This window comes from Oryctolagus cuniculus, chromosome 1 (assembly GCF_051225735.1).
Source record: "Oryctolagus cuniculus isolate XC-2025 breed Fujian yellow rabbit chromosome 1, ASM5122573v1, whole genome shotgun sequence".
Lineage (NCBI taxonomy): Eukaryota > Metazoa > Chordata > Mammalia > Lagomorpha > Leporidae > Oryctolagus > Oryctolagus cuniculus.
This window is the reverse complement of record NC_142867.1, coordinates 133,458,901-133,474,151: the sequence shown is the minus strand read 5'-3', so window position 1 is coordinate 133,474,151 and position 15,251 is coordinate 133,458,901. Positions and strand designations below refer to the sequence as shown.

Sequence of the window (15,251 nt, the reverse complement as noted above, 5' to 3'; positions counted from 1 at the left end):
TAATTCAGTCTTTGTGATGCTATAATTTTATATCATAAAAACATTCACTGTGTCATAATTTTATATGATAAAACATGCTAGGCTCATAAAAAACAATGTGATGTCATAAGCCACCTTTGTGAAATCATAATTTCAGTGTTATTAAAAGGATTTGATGTCAACTGTGATGTCATAAAATCCATTGTGATGACATAGGTCAATATTTAGTCTTAATGAATTGTGGTAACATACAGCACTATAATGATGTCATAATTTTTGTAATGATATGTACAAGTCTAAAAACCACTGTGAATAAAAACATTGGTATGCTATCAACCTACCATTGTGATGTCATAAACCACCTTTGTGAAGTCTATCAATTTTGATGTCATGAAAACAGTTTGATGTTATAGGCCAACACTGTGATTATAAAACAAACCACTGCGATCTCATAGAGCAACCATTATTTTTTATTTTTTTATTTTTCAATTTTTTATTACTCATTTTGAAGTGAGTACACAAAATAACACAACAGTTAAGAGAGTTTGAAAATATGACAATTGGGGGGGCTAGAAACATACATTTTGGTATTATTACAAGCTAAAGTTAGAAATATTGTTTACTTTTATTTGAAAGGCACAGAGAATGAGAACGAGAGGAATAGACACAGAATTTCTCAGTTTGTTCACTCTCCAAATGCCTGCATCAGAAAGGGAACGGCTGCACCAGACTAAAGCCAGGTGCCTGGAACTGAATATGCATCTCCCACGTGGGTAGCAGGGATCCAGGTATTTGAGTCATCACCTGCTGTCTCCTATGGTCAGCATTACTCACGGGAAGCTGAAATTAGAAGTAGAATTAAGGCTCAAGCACACACACTCAAAAAGGGATTCAGGAGAGGCAGCAGGCGCATTTGTCAACATTGTTATTTATTTTCATTTTATTTGAAAGGCAAAGAAACACACACAGAGATCTTATATCTTCTGACTCAATTTCCAAATGCCCACTTCAGCCAGACCTGGGACATGAGTTGACCTTGATTGGCCTCTCATGCGCGTGGCAGGGAATCATCAAAGATGGATGATGAGAAACAGTAGTGAGAACCCAAATCAGGTATTCTGATATGGAATGCAGGCATCCTAAGCAGCAAGCTCAGCTTTTATACAAAGGTCCAACCATGAAGAGGCATTTTGGCCACTGTGTCAAATACTCAACACAAGAAAAATTATTAAATCTGTGTTGCCTGACTTTTTTCTTCATGTAGCTTTCCTTTGACTCTGGTTCACAAATATGCTCTTAATTTCTGAGTGTTTTCTCATACTCCTATGCCTGTCACAATTTAGGAGGGATAAAAGCTTATCACTGATCTAACAGACTCTCTTAAAGAGTTTTTTCAAGAGTGACATTTCTCATATAAAAATGATTTTTTGTTTAAGTTTATTTTATTTGAGAGGTGAAGTAGAATTACAGAGACAGGACAGAGAAAGGCCTTCCACCCACTGGTTTACTCCTCAAAGGTGGACACAGTGGCCATAGCTCAGATCAGGAGCTTCTTCCAGGTTTCCCACATGGGTGCAGGGGTCCAAGCACTTGGTCCATCTTCCACTGCTTTCCCAAACCACAGAGAGTTGGATCAGAAAGGGCACAGCCAGGACATGAACCAGCCCTCATATGGGAGGCCGGCGCCACAGGTGGAGGCTTAGCCTACTATGCCACAGCACCAGCCTCAATGACTTTGTTTTTAATGAATAGCACCTCTTCTTTTACACACTGCATAAAACATTGAAAAACAGAAACAGAAACAAAAGTAGCAATATTTGACAACAGATGAAATTAAACATGAGAAAGTTGCAGAAGACTAGGAAAAAAATTCTATTTTGTGATTTGGCCAAGGCTTGCTGATAATAACCCCTTAAACAAGTAAATGGAGAAATTAATGATGTAGTTTTAATTTTAGACTTGTTGATCTTGAGTTGAAAATTGCATAGCTACAAAGAAACATCCAACAAGAAGTACAGACTGTAGTCTGAAGGCTGTGGAAGAGGCCCGTGATGTAGGGAAACAGGATTTTCAGAGCACAAAGGGTCAGATTCGTTAAGGAGAATTACAGAAATTTATGAATGAGAGATCACATGGGATACTTGCATGAGTGATGATGAGAAATAGAAGAATTCAAGAAAAAGAAACCATCAGTGGTATCATGACAAAGAAAAAATTTTCGGGGCCAGCGCTGTGGTGCAGCAGGTTAACACCCTGGCATGAAGCGCTGGCATCCCACATGGGTGCCAGTTCTAGTCCTGGCTGCTCCTCCTCTGATCCAGCTCTCTGCTATGGCCTGGGATAGCAGTGGAAGATGGCCCAAGTCCTTGGGCCCCTGCACCCATGTGGGAGACCCGGAAGAACCTCCTGGCTCCTGGCTTCGGATCAGCGCAGCTCCAGCATTTGGGGCCATCTGGGGAGTGAACCAGCAGATGGAAGAACTCTCCTTCTCTGTGTAACTCTTTCAAGTAAATAAAATAAATCTTTTTTTTTAACAGGCAGAGTGGACAGTGAGAGAGAGAGAGAGACAGAGAGACAGGTCTTCCTTTGCCGTTGGTTTACCCCCCAGTGGCCACTGCAGCCGGCACGCTGCGGCTGGCGCACCATGCTAATCCGAAGGCAGGAGCCAGGTGCTTTTCCTGGTCTCCCATGCGGATGCAGGGCCCAAGCACTTGGGCCATCCTCCACTGCACTCCCGGGCCCAGCAGAGAGCTGGCCTGGAAGAGGAGCAACTGGGACAGAATCTGGTGCCCTGACCAGGGCTAGAACCTGGTGTGCTGGCACCACAGGCGGAGGATTAGCCTATTGAGCCGCAGCACCGGCCAAATAAAATAACTCTTTTCAAAAAAAGAAAAAACAATTTTCAGGAGAAGATCATGTATAGCAGTTCAGAAAAGCAGTTTAAATCAGACATGAATTTAGCCTTTTGTTTATGATGCCAGTCAAGATAACTTAATCATATTACAGAGTGCCTTGATTTGATTTCCAGGTCTGGCCCTTGAGTCCAGGTTTCTACTAATGCTGCAATCTTTCTACTTCTGAAATATGTAAGTTCAAAATGTGGTAAAGATTCAGTAAGGCAAAGTCTAGAGAATAGTTTTCAGCTTAGACTATACTTGACAGTATTGATACATTTAATAATTGAATTAAGGAGTCAGCTCTGTGGCTCAGGGATTAAAGCAACCACCTGCAGTGCTGGCATCCCATATGGGTACCAGTTCAAGTCCTCGATGCTCCACTTCCAATCAAGCTCACTGGTAATGTGCCTGGGAAAGCAGAGGAGGGTGGTCCAAGTCCTTGGGCCCCTGGACCCATGTGGGGGACCCACAGGAAGCTCCTGGCTCCTGGATTTGGATCAGCTCTGCTCTGGCCATTGTAGCCATTTGGGTAATGGACTAGGATGAAAGATCAATCGCAATCTCTCTCTTGATCTCTCTCTCTCTCTATCTCTGCCCTCTGTAACTCTGCCTTTCAAATAAACAAATCTTTAAAAATAATTGAATTAAGACTACTTTGAGTAGCTTAAAGTGCAAATGTAGAATGAAATTATTTGCCTGAGTATATACTTTAGGATAGTCTGCACCACAACCTGCTGGGAAAAATATATGGAGAGTTAAGAACATCCAAATGCAGTTAAGAGTTAGGAAACAGCTTGAATAGATATTTCTCAGAAGAAGAAATACAAATAAATGGTCAACAAGTATGTTGAAAAATGCTCAGTATCACTAGTCATAAAGGAAATGCCTATTAAAACATACTGAGGGGGGAGGGTTGATGCCATGGTGTAGTGGGCCAAGCCTCCATCTGCAGTGCCAGCATCTCAGATGGGCATGGGTTCTAGTCCTGGCTGCTGCTCTTCCAATTCAGCTCTCAACTATGGCTTGGAAAAGCAGTGGGAGATGGCCTAAGACCTTGGGCCCCTGCACCCATGTGGGAGACCTGGAAGTAGCACATGGCTCCTGGCTTCAGATCAGCCCAGCTCCAGCCATTGTGCCCATTTGGGGAGTGAACCAGTGGACAGAATACCTTTCTCTCTGTTTCTCCCTCTCTCTTTCTAAAACTCCATCTCTCAAATAAATAAATAAAATCTTCACACACACACACACACACACACACACACTGGAATATCATCTTACTCCAAAAAGACAAAAAAAGGGGGGGGGGTCTAGTGATCATGTAGATTTTTAAAAATCATTATATATTGTTAATGGGAATGGAAATTAGTACAGGAATTATGGAAAACAGTATGGTCCTTCATAAAAGAAAAAAAAAAAACTAAAAATCAATCTACTACTCTATTCCCAGGTAAAAAGGAAATGAAATCAGCATATCAAAGAATTACCTGCACTACTGTATTGACTAAACACTGCTGACAATAGTCAAGATAATTCAGTCATAAAAGAATGAAATATTGTTTACTGCAAAATGAATGGAACTGGAGATCATTAAGTCAACTGAAATAAGCCAGATACAGAAAAAAAGTGTTCTCTACATTAAACAATAATGGGTCAAAATACAGGATAATGTAGTTGATACTATATGCACCTTGAGTTAAGCCATTGCCTGTAGCACCAGCATCCCACATGGACACTAATTCAAATCCTGGATATTCCACTTTACTTTTTTTTTTTTTTAAAAAAGATTTATTTATTTATTTGAAAGGCAGAGGGACACACACACACACACACACACAGGTGTCTTCCATCCCCTGGTTTACTTCCAGAATGGCCACAATGGTAGGATTGGGTCAATCTGAAGCCAGGATCTTCTTTTGGATCTCCCATGTGGATGCAGAGGCCCAAGGACTTGGGCCATCTTCTACTGCTTTCTCAGGCCATTAGCAGAGAGCTGGATCAGAAGAGGAGCCTCTGGGACTCAAACATGTGTCCATATGGGATGCTGGCACTGCAGGCAAAAGCTTTTCCCAGTACACCACAGCACCAGCCCTCTGGCTATTCCTCTTTCAATCCAGCTCCCTGCTAATGGCTTGAGAAGGCAGTGGAAGAAGGCCAACGTATTTAGGACCCTGCACCTTTGTGGGAGACCCAGTTGAAGCTCCTGGCTGCTGACTTCAATATGGCCCAGTCTTGGCATTTATAGACTTTTAGGGAGTGAACCAAGAGATGGAAGATCTCTCTTTCCCTCTCTCTTTATCTCTCTCTATGTAATTCTGCCTTTCAAATAAATAAAAAAAAAAACAGAATTATGATTACTAGAGACTGGGAAGAGTGAGGGCTCTGGGTAGAGGGAGTTTGAATAGCAATCACCAAAACAAAGTGAGATAGAAGTAAGAAGTTCCAGTGTTTCATAACACATGGTGCCTGTAGTTCACAATATGATATTCTGTAAAAAGAACAGGAAGAAAGGGGAAAAAACACTGGAAGAGAGCAGCTGGTAAGACCTAAACACAAAGAAAAAGGTATATAAAAGCTAGTTCTCTGGTTTGTTCAAATTCTGTTGTGTGTATGTGCTCAAATATAATATTATATAAGGAATACATGTTGGGGCTGGTGCTGTGGCATAGCAGGTAAACCCACCACCACCTGCTGTGCCAGCATTCCATATGGGCACCAGTTCAAGTCCCGGCTTCTCCTCTTCCTACCCAGCTCTCTGCTACGGCCTGGGAAAGCAGCAGAAGATAGCCTAAGTCCTTGGGCCCTTGTACCAGCATGGGAAACCTGGAAGAACCTCCTGGATCCTGGCTTCGGATCAGCACACCTCTGGTCATTGCAGCCAATTGGGGAGTAAACCAGTGGATGGAAGACCTCTCTCTCTTTCTCTGTCTCTCCTGCTCTCTCTGTGTAATTCTGACTTTCAAATAAATAAATAAATCTTTAAAAATAATTTATGAAAAAGAGAGTACATGTTTATAAACAAAAACTGCCTAAATAAAATTACAAAAAAAGCAGCAATGAGGTCTCTGAAAAAAATTAAGAAAACAATCCCATTTACAAAGCACAAGAGAAGAGGAGCCTAAATTCTCCAATGATGTTAGGGATTCTTTAAATACACATAGTCTTAGAATCAACAAGTCAGCTGACACCATGGCTCACTTGGCTAATCCTCCGCCTGCAGCACTGGCACCCCTGGTTCTAGTCCCAGTTGCTCCTCTTCCAGTCTAGCTCTCTGCTGTGACCCGGGAAGGCAGTGGAGGATGGCCCAAGTGCTTGGGCCCTGCACCTGCATGGGGGACCAGGAGGAAGCACCTGGCTCCTGGCTTCGGATTGGCTCAGCGCACTGGCCATAGTGGCCATTTGGGGGATGAACCAACAGAAAAGGAAGACCTTTATCTTTGTCTCTCTCTCTCACTGTCTAACTCTGCCTGTCAAAAGCAAACAACAAAAAAAAGAATCAACAAGTCATGATTGTCTTTTCATTGTACTTTCTACTCAGTCCTTACTTGATTTACAGCAGGGTTATCTGATATTCTGTAAGTGCCACCATTGGAAAATTAACCTTGAACTTAGATAGAAGGATAGTTAACACTGGTTTTTTTGAGATTTATTTATTCATTTGAAAGGCAGAGTGAGATAGAGACAAAAAGAAATTTTCCATCCTCTGGTTCACAACTCAAATGCCTACAACAGCTGAAGACTGGGCCAGGCCAAAGCTAGGAACTCCTTTTGGGTCTCCATGTAAGCAGAAGGTACCCAAGGAATTGAGACATCATCTGCTGCCTCTCAGGGGCATTACTAGAAAACTGGATTGTAAATGTGGAATGTCCATGACTTGACTAAGACATTCCAACATGGAATGTGGTGTACCACACCACAAACTGCCTTATGCTGCTTTATTTATTGTTAATACTGCTGTCAAATTAAAGACAAGGTGTTTATAAACTTGGAACCATATATCAGTTTAAAAATCAGGCTGATGTTGAGTGTTTATCCAGGTCATTAAGAAGTCTGTGTCCTACATTAAAGTAGCTGGGTTCAATCTCCAGCTCTTTCCCCTGACTCCAGCTTTCTTTTAATGCAAACACTAGTAGTGGTGATGGCCCACTACTTCCCATCACCTATGTAGGAAACCTGGACTAAGTTCACAGCTCCTACTTTTAGTCCTGATGCCTCCCTCACAGTTGTGGGTATTTGGTAGAGTGAACCAGTGCACGTAAGTTCTGTCTTTCTATGTCCCTACCTCTAAAATAAAAGCAAACAATAAAAAATGAATTAATCATACATTGCACAACATGTTTTTTGAAGTCAGATCACATAAAGAAAAAAAGTGTTTGAAAACAATTAAATGAAGATACAACAAAAGATTTACCTTATTTCCACATGATCTGTAAGAAAAATGCTTATTCAAAATGATGATGTCAACAGTTGGCTGGGTTGATATAACTTCTGCTAACTCACAGGAATGATGGAAATTGTATACAGGACAGGAGAAAAGAATTGGGAACATTCTGTTATAAGATATCTATACTACCAATAAAATGATATTATATTATTTCAATTGAGTTTGGGGATATTGAAAATATATACTGAAAACTCTTATGGCAATTACTAAAACAATTTAAGAAATCTGTATCCTGGACAATTTTTTTTAAAGGTGATTGGATTTGATTCCTCTTTTTTATTTTTTTTTATTTGAAAGGCAGACAGTTACAGAGAGGCAGAGGCAGAGAGAGAGAAAGAGAAGTCTTCTATCCACTGGTTCACTCCCCAAACAGCCTGGGCCCATAAAAAGCCAGGAGCCAGGAGCTTCTTCTGGGTCTCCCATGTGGGTGAAGGGGACTAACGACTTGGGCCATCTTCTACTGCTTTCCGAGGCCACTGTAATTTACTTTATTTGTGACTTGCCAACACTGGAGAGAGCTGGATCAGAAATGCAGGAGCGGAGACTCAAACCAGTGCCCATATGAGATGCCAGCATTGCAGGCAGGGGCTTTACCTGCTACACCACAGAACCAGCCCCTCCTTGGTATCTTAACCAAAGACAGAAAATGGACTCCTCCAAAACCCTCAATTAAAATAAAAGAGCTGTGGGCATTTCACATAGTGGTAAGGAGGCCGTTCTGAATGCCCTCCTCTCACATTGGTGTGCTTGTACTTGAGTCCTGGCTCTACCCCAAATTCCAGGTTTCCACTACCGCATACACTGGAAAACAGATGACTCAAGTACTCAGGTCTTTGCTAACACGATCTGGAATATACATTAAGTTCCTCCATTCTGGCCAGGGCCGTCTCCAGATCTTGGCAGGCATTTGAAGAGTAAAACAGATGGTAGATTACTCTGTCTCTCACTTACTGTGTGTCTGCCCTTTATAAATAAATGAATAAAACAATTTAAAAACAGAAGGCTGGAATTGTGGATAACTAACTTTGATTCCAGTATCTGATACCTGAACACCAGTTTGAGCCCTGGTGCTCAGCTTCTGATCCAGCTCCCTGGGAACATGGTGTACGTACTTGGGCCCCCATCACATATATAGGAGACTCAGAAGGAGTTCTTAGTCACCTGGCCATGGTGACTACTTGGAGAATGTACCAAGGAGATAGTCTTTCTATAATCTATATAGGTAATCTATACAGATTATATAATTATATATAATTTACATATAAAATATAATATATATAATCTATATAGGTAATCTATATAGATTATAGAAAGATTCTATAATCTATATAGCCTTTCTATAATCTGTCTCTGACTTTCCATCGTTCAATTATGTATTAATTCTACTATATCAAAAGTATTTAAAAATGCATTATCTAAATAAATCATTTAAAAGGTAGAGACTGACACATGAAAATTAAAATAGAGATCCAACTTCTTGTTGTCTCCTGGAAAACCATTTAAATATAAAGACACACAGAGGAAATTTGAGGCCATTTTGGTCAAAGAACAACAAATTTCTCTGGCGTAGGAGAAATAAAGAAGTCTGTTGTACAACATGGTGGCAATATTTAATCACAGTATACTCTACTATGGCAAATAACAAAGAGATTAGATTTTAAGTGTCTTCATCATTAAAAACAGGTATGTGATGTAATGGATGTGGTGACTGACTAGATTTATTCATTACCAGTGCATGAATAGTTTTAAACATCATTTTATGTGCCGTATGTTCAATTCTGTCAACATAAAATAAGTATGTATTTAAAAGGTCAACATGAAGGCATAGATTGATTAAACATAAACATTCAGTCTATTATAACACCTTTACCATGATATCTGGAAACCCAATATTCATTTCAGACTAATTAGTGTTTAAATCAGAAAACCTACAAGTGAAGCAGCAGCCAGTCCTCCAAGAAGACATTACAATGAGTCTACCAAAGTACTTAATTAGAGCATCAAACTACATAGGAAAAATGTACAGAACTCCAAGGAGAAATACATCCACCACTGGTAATCAGTATAAATAAATACAATAGTATCCATGCTTAATCAGTGGCTTTTAGTAGTTAGCAATATGCAATCATATAGAAATATCAGTTAACAGTGGATGGAGAAAATAAATCAGGTCACCCCAAGTGTTGGCAAGACACAAATAAGCAAACACACATGAAAAGTTAGACAGTTTATCCATCTACTCTATCAACACTTCTTACAGAATCAGAATTTAACCACAATCTCTAACCTAACAATATTTTCCTATTATTTTAAATAATTTACCATAAACTAGCATGTGAGGAACATGAACCAGGAAATACTGTCAGGGCCAGCATTGTGGCAAAGCTGGTAAAAAATGTCTGTAACACCAGCATCCCTTATGGGCACCAGTTCGAGACCTGGCTGCTCCACTTCTGATTAGCTCCCTGTTAAGGTGCCTGAGAAAGAAGCAGACCATGGTCCAACTGCCTGGGCCCCTGCACCCACATGAGAGATTGGGAAGAAGCTCCTGCCTCTGACCTGACCCAACCCCAGCCATTGCAGGCACTTGAGTGAACCAGCAGATGGAACATCTATTTCTCTCCCTTTGTCTCTCCCTTTCTGCCTTTCAAATAAATAAATCTTGAAAAAAGAAAAAGAAAGGTATTGTCACCAATATAAAAAAGTAAATTTCATGCTATTCAAGTCACATGTAGTGAATTGGCAGAATCACACCCTCAGACAGTGATATGCATGGATGAAACTGAGGCAAAAGAAAAATGGAGGGGGGAGGGGCTGTGGCATAGAGGGCTAAACTGCTGTCTGCAGTGCTGGCATCACATTTGGCCTTTGGTTCAAGTCCTGGATGCCTCACTTCTGATCCAGCTCTCTGCTAATGTGCCTGGGAAATCAATAAGATCGCCCATCTTAATCACTGATTTTTTTTTTCACATTGGGGTGTCAGGTAGGCATTCTTTGCTTCCCTGTTATATATAATGTTCCTAGATACAAAACAAGTGTTTTTTTTTTTTCTTTGACAGGCAGAGTTAGACAGTGAGAGGGACAGAGAGAAAGGTCTTCCTTCCATTGGTTCACCCCAAAATGGCTGCTACCACTGGTGTGCTGTGCTGTTCCGAAGCCAGGAGCCAGGTGCTTCCTCCTGGTCTCTCATGTGGGTACAGGGCCCAAGCACTTGGGTCATCCTCCACTGCTCTCCTGGGCCACGGCAGAGAGCTGGACTGGAAGAGGAGCAACTGAGACAGAACCAGCACCCCAACCGGGACTAGAACCCAAGGTACTGGTGCCAAAGGTGGAGGATTAGCCTAGTGAGCCATGACGCCGGCCCAAAATGAGTCTTTTAAAGAGAGAATTTTCTTGTGGAAAAAAATATTATTAATAATATTTTACCTGAAGCTGAATGAAATGTGACATAGGTTAAATACTTGGTAGTTGGCCAACGCCGTGGCTCAATAGGCTAATCCTCCACCTAGCGGTGCCAGCACACCGGGTTCTAGTCCCGGTCAGGGTGCCAGATTCTGTCCTGGTTGCCCCTCTTCCAGGCCAGCTCTCTTCTGTGGCCAGGGAGTGCAGTGGAGGATGGCCCAAGTGCTTGGGCCCTGCACCCCATGGGAGACCAGGAGAAGCACCTGGCTCCTGCCTGCCTTTGGATCAGCACAGTGCACCGGCTGCAGCGCGCCGGCCGCGGCAGCCATTGGAGGGTGAACCAACGGCAAAGGAAGACCTTTCTCTCTGTCTCTCTCTCTCACTGTCCGCTCTGCCTGTAAAAAAAAAAAAAAAAAAAAAAAAAAAAAAAAAACAAACTTGGTAGTACCGTGAACTTCTTAGGGCAATTGGCTTTTGGCAATATGGGAGATCTATACATTTAGAGAAATTTTCTTTGCCAGGCTTAATGCTTCCCATAAACACGGTTTATCCCCCTCAATCTAACGGAAAAATTTAATCCCAATTTTAGAAATTAAGAGGTGGGACCTCCTAAGTGGTGACTAAGACACATCCACTCACGTGAATAATGGGGTAATGGGGGTCATCTCCCAGAGGCTCTGTTCTGTTAGACACTTTGTATTGGCCTCTCCTGCTTGCCCCTTTTTTTTTTTGACAGGCAGAGTGGGCAGTGAGAGAGAGAGACAGAGAGAAAGGTCTTCCTTTTGCCGTTGGTTCACCCTCCAATGGCCACCATGGCCGGCGCGCTGCGGCCGGCGCACTGCGCAGGAGCCAGGTGCTTCTCCTGGTCTCCCATGGGGTGCAGGGCCCAAGCACTTGGGCCATCCTCCACTGCACTCCCTGGCCACAGCAGAGAGCTGGCCTGGAAGAGGGGCAACTGGGACAGAATCTGGCGCCCCGACCGGGACTAGAACTCGGTGTGCTGGCACCGCAAGGCGGAGGATTAGCCTGTTGAGCTGTGGCGCCGGCTCCTGCTCGCCCTTTATTTGGCCACGTGGTCTCTGTGCTACCCCAGGCCTCTGCCACAAGACCATCACCAGAGGCTGCTGTGGAACTTCGGAGAAAAACCCATGAGACAAGTAATATTTCTAATAACTTACCCAGTCTATGATACTGGGTTATTATCAACAGAAAGGAGACTCGGGTTCCCAGGAAGAACTGCTCTGACCAGACTGGTTACCAACATGAAACCCTGTTTCCAACTCAGAAGAATCAGGTCACCCCGGGGCAAAAAGGTGGCACAGAGGACCCCCAGATCACAGCCCCCCCCACACTCACAGTCCCCCCCCCCCACAAAGGCCATGTGTAAAGTCTGGAGTCTAAGGACTCTCCTGGCACAGAGGACCCCCAGATCACAGCCCCCCCCACACAAAGGCCATGTGTAAAGTCTGGAGTCTAAGGACCCTCCTGGCACAGAGGACCCCCAGATCACAGCCCCCCACGCACAAAGGCCATGTGTAAAGTCTGGAGTCTATGGACCCTCCTGGCACAGAGAACTCGCAGATCACAGTCCCCCCCCCCCCCACATACACAAAGGCCATATGGAAAGTCTGGAGTCTGAGGACCCTCCTGTCCTCGCCACAGATTCGTGGAAGATGCAGGACTTGAGGACTGAGCCAAAGCCACGGACTGCAGTGATGGGAGGAGATGCCCAGGGCCCATCTGCTGGCCCAGCTCAGAGGGAACTGGGCCCACACTCACCATTTTCCAGCTGTGAGGCATCTGGTTGTCCTGAGAACTCGGTAACGACGCTAACGATCGAAGCTCACAGAGAGGCAAAGCGGAGCCACCTGGAGTCACCTGGAGCCACCACCAGAAACAGAGCCGGGAAGCGGAGAATGGCGGCGGGCAGAAGGAAGACGCATGCGCAGTGCTCTCCAGGCGAGGCTGATGCAAAGGATCATTCACACAGCCAGTGAGCATGCACGACAAAAGAGAAGACGCAGCCAATCAGAGTCGCCTGTGGCAGGAAGGCGCTCTACGGGGATTGTGCCGCCTTGGGAAACTAAGGGGTGTGGCTTGAGCGCACAGCTGCCGCTGACTCGGATTCTTCGGATGGATACTGCCAACAGTAGGTGGCGCTGTCACCCCCTGACGAGCTCCCCTCTTGAGATAGCTCCTTCCTCCGTTTTCTCTGATCCTGCTAGGCTCTTGTGACTTCTTAAGGTGAGTTATACTTGCCAAATGTTTACTGGATTCTGGGTCTTTATATTTTTTCAGGGAGTTTATTTAAGATTTTTAGTACCGACTTGAATACTCGATTCATCATTCTTCGTCTCGTTTCTCTTACATTCCTACTCTATATCCCTTAAAATTGTTTCTATTTGTTTCTTGGTGGTGCGTAGTAACACCCTTTAATGTGTGTATTGCTGTTGTATTCAGTAATCGTGCTTAATTCTTTTTTAATAAAAAATTATTTATTTAATTATTTGAAAGGTAGAGCTATAGACAGGCAGAGACAGAGAGACGTCCTCCAACCCCTGCTGCACTCCCCAGATGGCCACAATGGCTGGAGTTGTGCCAATCCAAAGCCAGGAACCAGGAGTTTCTTCTAAGTCTCTCACACAGAAGCCATCTTCTGCTTTCCCAGGCCATGGCAGAGAGCTGGATTGGAAGTGGAGAGTGCCCATATGGGATAGCTGCACTGCAGGCGGTGGCTTTACTCGCTACACCACAGCGTCAGCCCCAATGCTTAATTCTCTTATCAGCTTGTTTTTAATTTGATTGTATCTGATTAACTCCATGTATAATAGTGGCATTTTTAAAAGATTTATTTATTTGAAAAGCAGAGTTACACACAGAGAGAAGGAGAGACAGAGAGAGAGAGGTCTTCCATCCACTGGTTTACTCCCCAATTGGCCACAACGGCCAGAGCTGCACTGATCCAAATCCAGGAGCCAGGAGCTTCTTCCAGGTCTCCCACATGGGTGCAGGGGCCCTTGGATGTGGGCCATCTTCTGCTGCTTTCCCAGGCCATAGCAGAGAGCTGGATTGAAAGTGGAGCATCCAGGACTCAAACAGTGCCCATATAGGGTGTCTGCACTGCAGGTGGTGGCTTTACTTGCTATGCCTCAGCGTCAGCCCCAATAGTGTCATTCTTGTATATAAATTTAGTTGCTTGGGGGACAGCACTGTGGCATAGTGGGTAAAGCCACTGCCTGCAGTGCTGGCACCCCATATGGGTGCCAGTTCGAGTCCCAGTTGCTCCACTCCCAATATAGCTCTCTGCTATGACCTAGGAAAGCAGTAGATGATGGTCCAAGTCCTTGAGCCCCTGCAACATGTGGGAGACCTTGAAGAAGCTCCTGTCTCCTGGCTTTGGATCTGTGCAGCTCCAGCCCTTGTGACTATTTTGGGAGTGAAGCAGCAGATATACAATCTCTCTCTGTGTCTCTCTTTCTGCCTCTGCTTCTCTGTAACTCTGCCTTTCAAATAAAATAACTCTTAAAAAAGGTCACTTAAAAACTGAGCCTTGTACCTAATTTATCTGTTTCTTGTTTAGTTTCCTTTATTGCAACTTCAAAATAATATTAAGGAGAGATAGTGAGAGGAGGCAGCCTTGTCCAGGTGTGTGGGATCTCAAGAAAGCATGTTTTAATGTTCTGTGTTTATTATACTGTTCGTTATAGATCTATTGTAGACCATTTTAACCATAATAAGAGAATAGCTACTTTTGTTTTTTAACATTTATTTATTTATTTATTCGAAAGAGTTATAGAAAGAGAGAGAGGTTGATTTTCCATCTGCTGGTTCATTCCCCCAAATGGCTATAGCAACCTGGGCTGGGACAGGTTGAAGCCAGTAGCCAAGAGTTTCTAGGTCTCCCAAGTGGGTGCAGAGGCCCAAATTCTTGGTTCATTCTCTGCTGCTTTCCCAGGTGCATTAGCAGGGAGCTGGATCAGAAGCAGAGCAGCCGCATCCATATGGGATGCCAGCACTGCAGACAACTGCTTAATCTGCTGTGCCACATTGGTGGCCCTAAGAATTGTTCTTTTTTTCTCTTCTGCTAACAGTTTTTTTTTCTGGATGCTTCATTTTATTAAATACATTTTAATATTTAATCCAGATGATCATGTGATTTTCTTGTGTTTCACCCACATGATTTATTTTGGAATGCTAATGACTTTTGCATTTTGTGGTATATTCTGCTTGTTACATATCTATTATGTTTTCATGTTTGGTTAAATAAAATATTTTTCTCAAAATATGTGTATCTGCCTTTATAAAAAGTGATATTTTATTCTACCTTTTATTTCATGTTGATATGACCCTATCATCTGTGGAATGCTGGATTCAGAAAAGAATTTCAAACTTGGTTCTTACTCATTGCCACTGTGGGTAAATCTGGGAAGTTGAGAATTTTTTTCTTCCTCAATTATTTAGAATGTTCTATAAGTCTGGGTATGAAACTGGACTCTTAAAAATCTTGCCTTTAAATATTTCAGAAAATGCTC

The 15,251-nt window shown here is 43.0% G+C and overlaps 1 long non-coding RNA gene across 1 annotated transcript; it reads right to left on the bottom strand.

Annotated features, from left to right (window-relative positions):
- Positions 1-442: 442 nt before the first annotated feature.
- On the bottom strand, positions 443-13,048 carry LOC138846651 (uncharacterized). The gene is made up of 2 exons (XR_011384183.2): positions 12,499-13,048; positions 443-819 (listed from the first exon to the last, which is right to left on the bottom strand). It is a non-coding gene; the product is annotated as an uncharacterized LOC138846651 (long non-coding RNA).
- Positions 13,049-15,251: the final 2,203 nt, after the last annotated feature.